The sequence below is a fragment of the Mastomys coucha genome, unplaced genomic scaffold (assembly GCF_008632895.1).
Source record: "Mastomys coucha isolate ucsf_1 unplaced genomic scaffold, UCSF_Mcou_1 pScaffold16, whole genome shotgun sequence".
Lineage (NCBI taxonomy): Eukaryota > Metazoa > Chordata > Mammalia > Rodentia > Muridae > Mastomys > Mastomys coucha.
The window spans coordinates 36218184-36231928 of NW_022196898.1; the positions used below are offsets into that span (position 1 = coordinate 36218184).

At 38.1% G+C, this 13745-nt stretch overlaps 1 non-coding gene and 1 pseudogene across 1 annotated transcript; both read right to left on the bottom strand.

Annotated features, from left to right (window-relative positions):
• Positions 1-3128: 3128 nt before the first annotated feature.
• On the bottom strand, positions 3129-3274 carry LOC116094644 (annotated as a pseudogene).
• Positions 3275-4491: 1217 nt separating this feature from the next.
• Positions 4492-4598, bottom strand: LOC116094478. Its single transcript, XR_004120137.1, has one exon. It is a non-coding gene; the product is annotated as a U6 spliceosomal RNA (small nuclear RNA).
• Between the last annotated feature and the right edge of the window lie 9147 nt (positions 4599-13745).

The window sequence follows — 13745 nt, forward strand, 5'->3', positions numbered from 1 at the left end:
CAGCCTTTCTTCCTGTCTTCCTCTTTTACCACTTGGGCCTGTGGTTTTGTGGCCTGGGGAAATGCTAAGCTGTTTCCTCTCTCATTTGTTTATCTGCAGTAATCACTTTGTTGTTATTGTGTAACTCTCGTTTGAAGATCTCGTAGCTGTAGTACATGTTTAATCTGGTCACAGCTTACATTTGGCTTCACACAAATATTCTAGAATTTTCCACATACAAATCATTTTATATGATAGTTTGCGTTTTTTAATATGTGTATTACTGAACGACTTGTATCTATAATTAGCTATTGGGCATTTTGACTTTTATTCTTTATAGTGGAGATTTAAAAGATTTGCATACTGCCATTAGCATAGTGTGATAGGTGAGTGAATTTGGTTATGAATTATCCTGTTGTCTCCATGAAACCAAGACGTTTTTCATCCCTGATGTTAAGCATTCTACAATTCCTATTTAACGTTCTAGGTGGGCTTATCGTTACCAGTCTTCTCTTTTTTTTTCAAGACAGTGCTTCTCTCTGTAGCAGTCCTTTTGATTGCTGCACATTTAGTTTTATTTTTAAATATTCATAATTATAAATTTGGGTGAATTATAAAAAAAAGCACAAAGAAGTTCCATGTACCTTCTGTCCAACCCACTGCATGTCAATAATATTTTATATAACTATAGTACACATCAAATCCAGAATACTGCTATAGATGTAGCTTAGATCTATGGCCTTCCACATTCCATCCAGAGGGCCCCAGGGATCTGGAAACACTCCGAGAAGCCTCCTTTCCCTCTAAGCAATGTCAGGGATGACTGACGGTCATTCACTGCTCTAGGGAAGAGCTGTATTCACCCCCTATCCCCACCACCCGGGAATCAGATGCAGGCAGTGACTGCAGGCACTTAGCACAGATCACATACTAACCAAGCTGCTGCTCTGTGATGTAGAACCTCCCCCATACTCTGGAAACTTTTAAGAGTGGGTACACCTGCCTGTGGAGACTGAAACCTCTTCCTTCAGCCCCACACCATACTCTTCATGCATAAATAAGATTCCTCTCAGATCTTTTCTAACTTCCCCTTTTTCCATCCCTTCCTGAAAATCTAACAGTAACCCACTGTGCTTAGTTAACACTTCACCAATTTATACTTGCATTTATTTTTATTATTTGTGCACTCATCTGTATGACAGTATCAAGTACAGTTTTGTAGTTTTGCCTAGTTACCACAATAGGATATTTAATTACATTGTTACACTAAAGGTCCCTAGTGTTTACTCTGTCCTCATCATACAGACTGTCCACACAATTTCTTAGCCCCTAGCAGCTACTAAGTTGGTTTCTATTCATTAATGTTCACCTTTCCCCAAATACTGTATAAAGAGAGTCATATGACAGGCATTTCTCCCTGGTTAGTGTAATTTTCTTTTTTTCTTTCATTGTTTGTTTTTGGTTTTGTTTCCCTGTGTAGCTCCAACTCTCCTAGAACTCACTCTGTAGACTAGGCTGGTCTTGAACTTGGAGATCTGCCTGCCTCTGCCTCCCAAGTGCTGGGATTAAAGTGTATGCAGTCCTCCCAGCCATCCTTCCCCATTCCTACTAGCTAGTATACTTCTTAAAGTTTGTCCATGTTTTTGTACATATCTATAATTTGTCTGTTTTCACCATGGAACATACCAGTTGCTTAGCCCATTGAAGGGAGTCTAAGTAGTTTTCACAGGTTTTAGTTGTTATGAATAAAGCTGCTGTAAACATTTACATGGAGTGACCCATGGCTCCAGCCACATATATAGCAGAGGCTAGCCTTGTTGGGCATCAATAGGAGGAGAGGCCCTTGGTCCTGGGAAGGCTTGAAGCCCCAGTATAGGGGAATGCCAGGGCAGGGAGGCAAGAGTGGGTGGATGGGGGAACACCCTCATAGAAGTAGGGGGAGGGAGGATGGGATTGGGGTTTCCAGAAGGGAAACCGGGAAAGGGCTAACATTTGGAATGTAAATAAAGAAAACATCCAATAAAATTTTTAAAAAACAGCTGTCTAAAGATAAATTTTCATTTCTCTGTTTCGGGTTTGGGTGTTAGATGGTAGGGTAAGTCCCTTTGTTTTACTTTTCTTTGGCTTTTTTTTTTTTTTTTTTTTTTTTTTTTTTTTTTTTTTGCAATAAATATCCCAGTGAAGCTCAGGCTGACCTTAAACTCTTCGCCCTGCTGCTTCTGTCTGTTTGCACTACACAGCTGGCTCCATCCTTTTTAAAGATGGCTGCAGGGTTTTCCTGAATGTCCTGGCTGTTACCACCACCTATGCATAGTGTCATGATTCTCCTCTTTTTCACTGGTGCTTACTCTATAACTATGTAAAGAGTTTAGGTAAATAGTATTTTCCTGGGGTTTTAATTGGCATTTCTCCTGTAGCAAGTAACTTTGCACATTTATTTACCATTTGTAAAATCCCTGGCAATCTCTTTTACCCATTTAAGATTGGATTTTTCATTTTTCCAATAGTTTTAAAGTTTGAAAAATATATTATCCGGTCTTGCTGAGTCCATGATGCAAACACTCTCCCAGTCTGTAGCTTATACATCATTCTCTTAGTCAGACTGTGCGGGAATAAAACGTTTTAAATTATTAGAAAGTCAAAGTTTTCAATTTTATCCCTTAGAGATGATGTTTTTATGTCCAAATCTAAGAATTATTTGCATGGTTGTAGATCCTGTAGACTCTACTCTTTTGATTGACCTCTAAAAATTTATAACTTTTTTTTTAAAATTTTTTATTTATTATATGTAAGTACACACTGTAGCTGTCTTCAGACACAACAGAAGAGGACGTCAGATCACATTATAGATGGTTGTGAGCCACCATGTGGTTGCTGGGATTTGAACTCAGGACCTTCGGAAGAGCAGTCAGTGCTCTTACCCGCTGAGCCATCTCACCAGCCCCCAACTTTTTTTATATTAAGGCCATGCTCCATTTTTTTGTATAAGATGCATAGTTTGTTTGCTTGTTCTCTCTCTCTCTCTCTCCCTCCCTTCTTCTCTCTCTCTCTCTCTGTCCCTCTCCCTCTCCCTCTCTCTCTCCCTCTCTCTCCCTCTCTCTCTCTCTCTCTCTCTCTCTCTCTCTCTCTCTCTCTCTCTCTCCTTATGAGAAAGCAATGCTATACTACACAAGTTATGTAGTCAAGTTTCCCACAGTATGGAAATCACAGGAGTAGGCATACCCAGCATGCAGTGGACAAACCTTGCCCTGGGAAAACCACCTCAATTGTAGTATCTATCCTGCCAGATAGATTTTGTTTTGATTTGTTCTGTCTTTGTTGTCTGTAGATGCTTGATTACTTCATTTGTTTAAAAGATTATGCCCAATGACTGGACTTTATTCATACTTACTTATAGAATATTAATTGAGTGCTTAATGGGTTGATTATAGATCAACCCATTAAGGCATCTGCCTCAAAACGTGACTATTTGAGATCAATCACTAGAAGCTGCAAAGTAGAAGAGAAAAATCACCTGCATGTTGCCCTCTGACCTTCATTCAAGTGACATGGTGCACCCACGCATATTCATGCAATAAACACTCAAACAAACAAACAAATTCGTGAAAACTGTTAATTGGACATCTTTGTGCTGTTCCATTTCTGGGTTCTTTGTTCTGTTCCACTAATTTGTGTTTCAAATTTGTGTCTTAGACTGGAACTATATTACAACACATAAGTAACATCAAGAACAGTAATTCCTTCCATTTTATTCTCTTTAAAGCCTGGCTGGCTCTAGGGGCTGGAGAGACGGCTCAGTTGTTCTTTTAGAGGACTCAGGTTTGATTCCCAGCACCCACATGGCAGTGCACAACTGTCTGTAGCTCCAGCCTCAGAGGAGAAAATGCCATCATCTGGCCTCCACAGACCCTGCACTCCACTGGGCCACACAGACATGCATTCAAACACATAAAATAAGAATACACACACCTCCCCAACAATCTGGCTCTATTCTGGGACCTTTCCCTTTGTATGCAAAATTTACAACAACCTTGATCTACTACTTTTGTAGACCAAGTTAATTTTCAGGCTTAGTTTTAGCCAAAATATTGAGTGTAATGTACAATAAGGCAACAAATAGTGATTGGATGACATAATGTACCATACACTTCATAGTCATGGAAGAAGGAAGTGATTTAGAAAGTTTCCATCAACAAAGAAATGATAAATATTAAGGCAAAAGACATGTTTTAAACACCACACAATGTATGTGTACACTGAAATGTCAAAATAATTTATACAAGTTTCATGATTTTATGTTGCAGTTAAGAAGAAACAACTCTTGCTAAATTTTATTAGCAATTCATTAAAGAAGAATTAAATTTTTTAATTTTTTTAACTTTTATTGCATTATGATGAGAAAAGTTACATGATTTCAATTTATCTGAATTTGTTAACATTTAAAAACATTTAAAGTAAATAGAATTAAATCACATTCTTGTTTCCCTTTGTACCCCCATTCCTCCCAGAGAAAAAAATATGGAACGCTTCACGAATTTGTGTGTCATCCTTGCAAAGGGGCCATGCTAATCTTCTCTGTATTGTTCCAATTTTAGTATATATGCTGCCGAAGCGAGTACTAAAGAATAATTAGAACCTTTCTTGTGTTGAGTCTCTAGTCCATAAGCACGTTTTATTTATTTTTTTAAAAATTTAGGTATTTGTGTTGATTTGATTATAAGATGTTTCCTTATAGACTCATGTGTTTGAACACTCATTCCCCAGCTGGTAGAGCTCTTCTAGAAAGAAATGGAAACTTTAGGTGGTAGATCATTGATGGAAGAAGTGGGTCATTCTGGACAGGTCTTAATCTTCTGTTCTCATGTTCCTGACTGGATACCATGTGACCAATGGCCTCATTCCCTTCTACATAACTTCCTTGATGAGACATTGCCTTTTATACAATAAACCAGAATATCCCTTTCTTCCCATAAGTTGCTTTATGTGACATATTTGATCAGAGCAATGAGAAAAGTAACTAATGCAGACAATTGGTACAGGGAGTAGGGTTATCGCTATGCTAACCCTGACTGATGGTATTGGTAGGCCTTTGGAATTGGTTTCAAGGAGAAAATGTGGAAGAGTTTGTACCATTAGCTTATAAAAAGCACTAGAATGTTTGCTAACCATAGTCAATGCATTTTGTAAAGCTCCTTCATTAAATAAGGGCAGGTCTCAAACTAAAATAATGTTGTTCCCTGAGAGAAAGCAACTCATTTTTTTAGATCCTTGCCCTCCATACCCTCTCTAGCCTCAGTAATAGCTGAACACAGGCATTCTGTAACTCATCACTCACTGTATTTCCTTAGCAACTACCAACTATAAGCTGAAAAAGAAAAAGTGCCAATCTCCTTTCCTCTTTCCTATTTCCTCTGTAGAGTGATTCTAGCCTAGAACTGAACTGAAGCCTCTCTGGTTTTTACCCTAAGGTTCCATACCTCCTGTCCTTTCCTGAATAAAGCCTGTACTGCTGTTGAATTGTGCATTCCCTTGTCTGTCTTTTCACTGGGTGTGAATAGGACTTAATGGGCAGTTCTGGTGAGAGTTTTGAGGACCAGTGTCTTAGGGTTTTATTGCTGTGAAGAGATACGCATTATGACCATGGAAGCTCTCTTTTAAAATTATTTATTATTTATTTTTACTTTTATGTGCATTTGATGTTTTCCCTACACATATGTCTGTGTAAGGGCGTTGGAGCTCCTGGAACTGGCATTACAGACAGTTGTGAGCTGCTCAGTGTGGGTGCTGGGAATTGAATCTAGGTTGTCTAGAAGAAGAGCTAGTACTCTTAATGGCTAAGCCATTTTCCCAGCCTTAACCATGGTAACTCTTATAAAGAAAAGCATTTAATTGGGGTTGGCTTACATATGGTTCAGGTTTAGTCATTATTATCATGGTGGGAAGCATGGCAGCACAGAGGCAGACATAGTGCTGGAGAGATAGCTGAGAATTCTACATCTGGATCTTCAGGCAGCAAGAAGAGAGAGTGAGCCACTAGGCCTGATTTGAGATCCTGAGACCTCAAAGCCCACCTCCTAATGACACACTTCCTCCAACAAGTCCATACCTCAAATGATTCCACTCCCCATGAGTCTATGGGGCCAGTTTTCATTCAGACCAGCATAACTAGTATGATTTTAAAAATTCATACAGTTGAGTTCTGGCAGCTTTTCTAAGAGTTGAGAAGGGAACTAGAGGGGTTAGAGAGATGATTCTACTGTTAAGAGCACTTGCTGCTCTTAAAAGGATACATGTTGCAGCTCACAACTGCCTGTAACTCCAGTTCCATGAGACCCAGTGCCCTTTTGTGACCTCTGAGGGCACAGGGCATACATGTGGTACACATGTATACATGCAGGTAAGATGTTTGCCACATAAAGTAAAAATAAATCCTAAAAATAAAAGAAGGTAATAAGAACTCTCTTGAGAACTGGGCTTGAGGTGCTTTGTGGTAATCTGGCTGCATTCTGTTCTTGTCCTGGGAATCTAAGTAATGCAGAATTACAAAGCAATGGACTGGTTTGTTTGGCAGAAGGAATTTCAAGACAGCACAGCATTCTAGTTCTGTTATGGTAATGACACTCTGTTTTTATCCAGAGCCAGAGTGAGAGAGAGCAAGTATAGCCCAAAGATGTATTAAGTGTGGAGTTTGGTGAGGAAAGTACAATGAATAAGTTTTTAACTTAATAAGCTTATAAGATCAGCTCCATAAAGAGAAACCCTGTACTCTGAATTAGGACTATAGCAATTTTAGTAAGACCAAAGGGCAAGGTGCCACCCATGGCATTTTCCAATTTTTCTTTTCGAGACAGGGTTTCCCTGTGTAGCCCTGGCTGTCCTGGTAGACCAGGTCTCACTCTATAGACCAGGCTGCCTCGAACTCAGAAATCCACCTGCCTCTGCCTCCCAAGTGCTAGGATTAAAGGTGTGTGCCACCACCACCTGGCCTTCCAATTTTTAAAAATGCATATTTGTTTGAAAAGAGAGTGGCACAGAAGGGGTCCCCTACTCAAAATAACTGCTTTAGAAAATGTTTTCTCAGACTTAGTTGCCACATATATAGAGACCAATATGGCTTTAGTTTAAGAAAGCAGATAAACTGTCATGTTGGGAGCATAACTTTGCAGCCTTGTTTACAAGTAACTTGTTTTATAGGCATAAAATATGAAAGGTGGGTAGTGGGTCATGGAGGCACATATATCAAGACTTCAGAAAGCCACCAAGGCTAAACAATATATGCCAGAGTCATATTTTCTACAAGAGGGTTGTCTTAGTTATGGTTTTACTACTGTGAACAGGCACCATGACCAGGGAAACTCTTATAAGGACAACATTTAATTGGGGCTGGCTTATAGATTCAGAGGTTCAGTCCATTATCATCAAGGTGGGAGCATGGCAGCATACAGGCAGGCATGGTGTAGACAGAGCTGAGAGTTCTATAACTTCATCTGAAGGCAGCTAGTGGGAGACTGGCTTCTAAGAAACTAGGACAATGGTCTTAAAGCCCAAGCCCACAGTGATACTCCATCAAGGCCATACCTCCAAATAGTGCCACTCCCTGGGCTAAGCATAAACAAACCATCACAAGGGTCATGGGATGCCATGGAATGAAACTGTGAAGGTGAATCCTAAGTTTCAAAAGATCCCAGGATCATAGGATGTCAGTCAAGGAAAACTGTAGACATGATGTGGACTTGGCTCAAGAGAGAGGCTGTCAATTACCTAGAGGTTATCCAAGCCCCTTGGAACCCAGATGTTGGACATGACATTGCGGGGTTTAATGTTTGGTCTGATCCTTCCATACAATGATCTTCTGTAATGGGCTTGGTTGCTCTGTGTCTTAGGGTGCAGGAAATGTGTAATTCATATTTAGATTTTACAAGGGCTCATAACAAAGAGATTGCCTTACATTCACAGGAGACTTGGAATTTCACTTTGAATGTTGTTGGCATAGGAACTTTTAAAATTAGAATGAATACATTTTGTATTGTGGGATGGCCATGAACCTGTGGAGTTCAAAGGTAGAATGTTGTAACTTGAATATGAAATGTACTCTATAATGACTGTGTTTAAAACCCTTGGTCCCCAACTAGTCAAACTAATGCACAGTTGTAATCTTAAAATATGTACTCTTTCATGCCTCTGACTCAAAGTAATACATGTGTCTCATCAAAAGGAGAAGTTGGAAGCAATCTTATAAAATGAATATCCACCATAAATGTTGTACATAGCATTTGGGTAATGCTTGACAAATAGTGATGTTAGTAGTACAGTTTGTTATCTGGGTCTGTTGGAGTCTGTGACTTAATCCCTTGTGAAAATCTGTTAAGGGTTCTTTCAAGTATCCCATTTCTTCCCCCATAGGATGCTTTCTGTCCAATTCAATAAAGACAGAGCAAAGCCCATTGCCAGGGACAGACATAGCTACCAATTCACAAGACAGCCACAGAGTCGGATTCACACACCAGACAGAAAAGAGGACAATAGCTAAATGAAGAATAAATTAGAGAGTTCAAATCTGGGCTCATTCTTGTTAAATGACACATAAGAAAAGACCTTTGATTTATTTCCTTAATGGAACAATGATACTTTGTTACTCAAATTTATTATTAATGTGCTCAAAGTGCTGGTAGTTTATTTTCTCATGTAAACTTAAAACAATTTGTTTAGTACAAAAGATCATTAAAAATGTCTATGGGGATTACACTACATCTATATGTATAATGACTAAAAGTTATATGAGTACATAAAAATATATAAATATTTTTGCAATATTGGTGCTCAGAGAATAGGATTTACACTGTTATATGTCTCATGCTATCTTTTCATTGAAATTTGAATTTTTGACTGGTTCATTCCTGGGCCAGTGCCCTAAGTAGACCTTGGGCCCAAATTCTGTAGCCAGTCTCACAGCATTCAGAGCTGACTCCCCTCCCAGGCACTCTGATATGCCCAGGATCAGAGGATCAGATGTGAGGAGGACACATCTGTCCCAACACTGGAATCTGCTGGACCCAGGCACACAGGAACTCTGCCAGCTCAGTGGCTCGGGTTGCTTCCAGTCCATCTGGGCTGGTGCCCTGAGCAGACCTTGGGGGCAAACTCCGCAGCCAGTTCCACAACACCCAAAGGAAGCTCCACTCCCAGAAACTCTAACAAGCCCAGGATCACAGGATCCCAGAATCACAGGACCATAGCCACAGCTTGACTATGAGGAGTTCTGACAAAACCAGGATCACAGGAAGGACAGGCTCCAGTCAGATTTAGCAAGGGCAGGTAGCAGTAGAGATAACCAGATGGCAGGGGCAAGTGTAAGAAAATAAAAAACACAAACCAAGGTCACTTGGCATCATCAGAACCCAATTCTCCCATCATAGCAAGTCCTGGACACACCATCACACCAGAAAAGCAAGATTCAGATATAAAGTCACTTCTCATGATGATGATACAGGACTTTAAGAAAGACATAAATAACTCCCTCAAAGAAATACAGGAGAACACAGGTAAACAGCTAGAAGCCCTTAAACAGGAAACACAAAAATCCCTTAAAAAATTACAGGAAAACACAATACAAACAGGTGAAGGAATGGAACAAACCATCACAGAATCTGAAAATGGAAATAGAAACAATAAAGAAACACAAAGCGAGACAACCCTGGATATAGAAAACCTAGGAAAGAAATCAGGAGTCATAGATGCAAATATCACCAACAGAATACAAGAGATAGAAGAGAGAATCTCAGGGACAGAAGACACCATAGAAAACATTGATACAACATTCAAAGAAAATGCAAAAAGCAAAAAGCTCCTAACTCAAAACATCCAGGAAATCCAGGATGAAATGAAAAAACTAAACTTAAGGATAATAGGTATAGAAGAGAGTGAAGACTCCAAATGTAATGGGCCAGTAAATATCTTCAACAAAATTATAGAAGAAAACTTCCCTAAGCTAAAGAAAGAGATGCCCATGAACATACAAGAAGCCTTCAGAACTCCAAATAGACTGCACCAGAAAAGAAACTCCTCCTGTCACATAATAATCAAAACACCAAATGCATTAAACAAAGAAAGAATTTTAAAAGCAGTAAAGGAAAAAGGTCAAGTAACATATAAAGTCAGGCCTATCAGAATTACACCAGACTTCTCACCTGAGACTATGAAAGCTAGAAGATCCTGGGCAGATGTTATACAGATCCTAAGAGAACACAAATGCCAGCCCAGGCTGCTATACCCAGCAAAACTCTCAATTTCCAAAGATGGAGAAACCAAGATATTTGATGACAAAACCAAGTTTTCACAATATCTTTCCACAAATCCAGCCCTACAAAGGATAACAGATGGAAAACACCAACATAAGGAGCAAAACTACACCCTAGAAGAAGCAAGAAAGTAATCTTTCAACAAACCCACACAAACCTAGTTCCACCTCTTACAAAAAAAAAAAAAACAACAGGAAGTAACAATTCCTTTTTTTAATATCTTAATATGAAAATTAATATTACCAGCTTATCCTAATCAATTGAAATCCAAAAATATGAGGAATTAGAAATTTGTTGACTGTCATCCAGTGGTCTCTCTAATTTGGTAATTGGATAAATAGGTCCAATATTGTACACTCCATATATACTTTCTTCTTTGTACATGACAGTGTCTTGCTGAGTACCACATAATGGTCTTGAAATCATGCTTCTCCTATCTCAGCTTCTCTATTAGTAGTATTGTTTATTTCATGTTTTTACAGTATACTATGGTTTTCAGAACAGCTTATATATTTCAAAAGTATTTATACAGCCAAAAGAAACGTAAACAATTAAATTGGGAGGTGGCTTGTAAGAGAACAAAGAGTGAGACTGACCGCTTTGCTTGACGTTTGTAACTAGTGTATCAAGTTTGAAGAAGAGGACTTTATAAGTTACTCTTTCTCTGAGATGAATGCTTTTCCAAATTTTCACAGCCAAAGAACCAGATTCTTACCCTCACCTAATGTTTGTGCCACTCTCCAAGCAGAACCATTGTTCATTGAAACAGTTGGTGAATGACTTTATGGATAGACCATCTTAATACACACACCATTTCTTAAATGAATGTAACCTGTTCTCTGTGGGCTGAGAATAAAGACACTCACTCAACTCAAATAGCTTTGACCATAGCAGGAAGTTTGTATCCAAAAATGGTGCCTACAATTCATTCCTTGGCACAGCAGAACTGTCAACACTCAGCTTAGCTATGATGGAGGTAAAATCCTTTGGTGATGTGAGGGTCATTGAAGTACAGCTGTATTACAATGAACTCTAATGTCTAAAAATTGTTCTTATTTTGGGCTTGCACCACAGTAAGAGCCAAGATTTTGAGCTCTACTAAATACATAACAAACAAACAAACAAACAAACAAAAATACTTTATATATTTATGTTCATTTAAAAAATACTAATAGTGATGTATTATTTTAAAATATACAGTTAATATGTTTGGAGTTATTTAAAATTTATATTGAGAAAAACATATATATTTTCAGTATTGCCGTAGACAAGCATCTACATAAGGCTGTTAAATTGATTGTTGTTTTATATCAAACAACTTCTATAATATTCATTTTTATTTTATTTTATTTTATTTTTTCGTGACAGGATTTCTCTGTATAGCTTTGGCTGTCCTGGAACTCACTCTGTAGACCAGGCTGGCCTCAAACTCAGAAATCTGCCTGCTGGTGCTGGGATTAAAGGCGTGTACCACCACCGCCCGGCAATACTCATTTTTATTGTTATAATATTTTATAAATTTTAAAGAATATGACAAAGAAAGGTATTGTAAGTATTGAAAGGGGGTCTCTGGGAGGAGTTGGGATACAGAAGGGAAACAAGAATGTGATTTAATTCTATTTACTTAAAATGTGTTTTTAAATGTTAACAAATTCAGATAAATTGAGATTATGTATCTTTTCTCATCATAATGCAATAAAACTTAAATCAATTTAAAAATAAATAATAATTATACTTCTTTGGTACATGTATAGCACATATTTCATAGTGACTTTAATGATAAGAACCACCATTAATACCTTTCAGACCTTATTTCATTTAGACCTTAGGAAAACGGATACTCTAAATTAGTATAATATTCTGTGAAATAGGCCATTTGTAGATGAATAAACTCTTCATGCTAAGAAAAAAAAGAAAGAAAATAAAAAGAAAAAGAAAAAAAGAAATTTGAATTTTTAAATAAGTTGTATATTTTTGGCTTAGCTTATTAAAAACTCTATGATTATTTTTCTATTTGCAAGTACAATTTTTACTATTATATTTTATTACCAGCTGGCATTAGACATTTAAAGACTAGATCCAAATTTACAAATTATTTATCAAGATGGTTATATAACTACATGTTGACATCCAAACAGTTGAGTTTTTCTTCCTTTCTCTTCTGTCCTCTTGTCTGTCTGTTGTGTGAGTCTGACTCTGTGGCTGCCTTGTGAACCTGTCCCTATGAATAGAGAAAAATTACATTAACCCTCCTAACTCCTGCACTAATGCTTCATTTCATATTAAAGGCCCAAACATCATCATAGCAATCTACGAGGTCCTGCCTGCATTCTAGCTTCCTGGAGTTACTCAATGGAGAGGCCTGCAATCCTATTGCCAATCATCTGTACTTGTCTTTAACATTGTTTTGAACAATATATGACACATGTACTTAATATATTTGCTTTTTCTCTCCTTACTACAGTGTAGTTCTAGCAAAGTTCTTCTGTTTGTTTATTGTTCTGCCATCTGCATCTCTGCTGTTAAGACCTGAAGACCTGAAACACTTAGTTTTGGCAGTGACATTGTATTGTACTTAACCTCATGGGATTTGCAAAGGAATCACACTTCATCCTTTGTTGTTCAGGATCCACATGGAAAGCTGTGGTGATTTGAATGAGAATAGGTCCATAAGCTCCTCTTGTATAGTCAAATATTTGGTCCCCAGTTGGTGGAACTGTTTGGGAAGCATTAGAAGGTGTGGCCTTGTTGAAGGAGATCTGGCATCAGGATGAGGCTTTGAAGTTTCAGTAAGGTCATACCATTCACAGTTAGCTCTCTCTGCCCCATGCTTGTTAATCCAGATATGATATCTCATCTACTGCTCCAGCGCCATGCCTACTTGCCACGATTGTCAGGGACTCTAGCCCCCAGGAACCATAAGGCTTTCTCTTATAAGTTGCCTTGGTTATAGTATTTTGTCCCAGTAGTAGAAAATAACTGAGGCAGAGGCGCTTCTGTGCCCAGAAAGATGAGAACACTGTAGGAAAGAATTACCCAACAAAGACAGAGTCACATGTGCAGAGTGCCCAGTCTACATTCACAGATGTCAGGATTCTGCTGAAATCACTTCCTTTTCTTTCTCCCACAGGAAGCAAACGTCTGGAGACAGGACCTGTTTAAAACGTTGTTTCTGAATAAAGCTGGTGAGGCATCTCAGAAGGGAAAAAGCCAATTCTAATTGTGAGAGATTTCCATCCATGCTACTTACTTCCTCCTTACTGGAAAAGAAAACGGTCATGATGAACTTAGAGAAGCAGTGATTCATTTCCTTTTAGAATGTCTTCCATATATATATGTGTGTGTATATATGTATATATATGTATACATATATATGTATATATATACACACATACACATTATACATATATACACACACACACATATATATATACCATATATACATATGTATACATATCTGTATATATA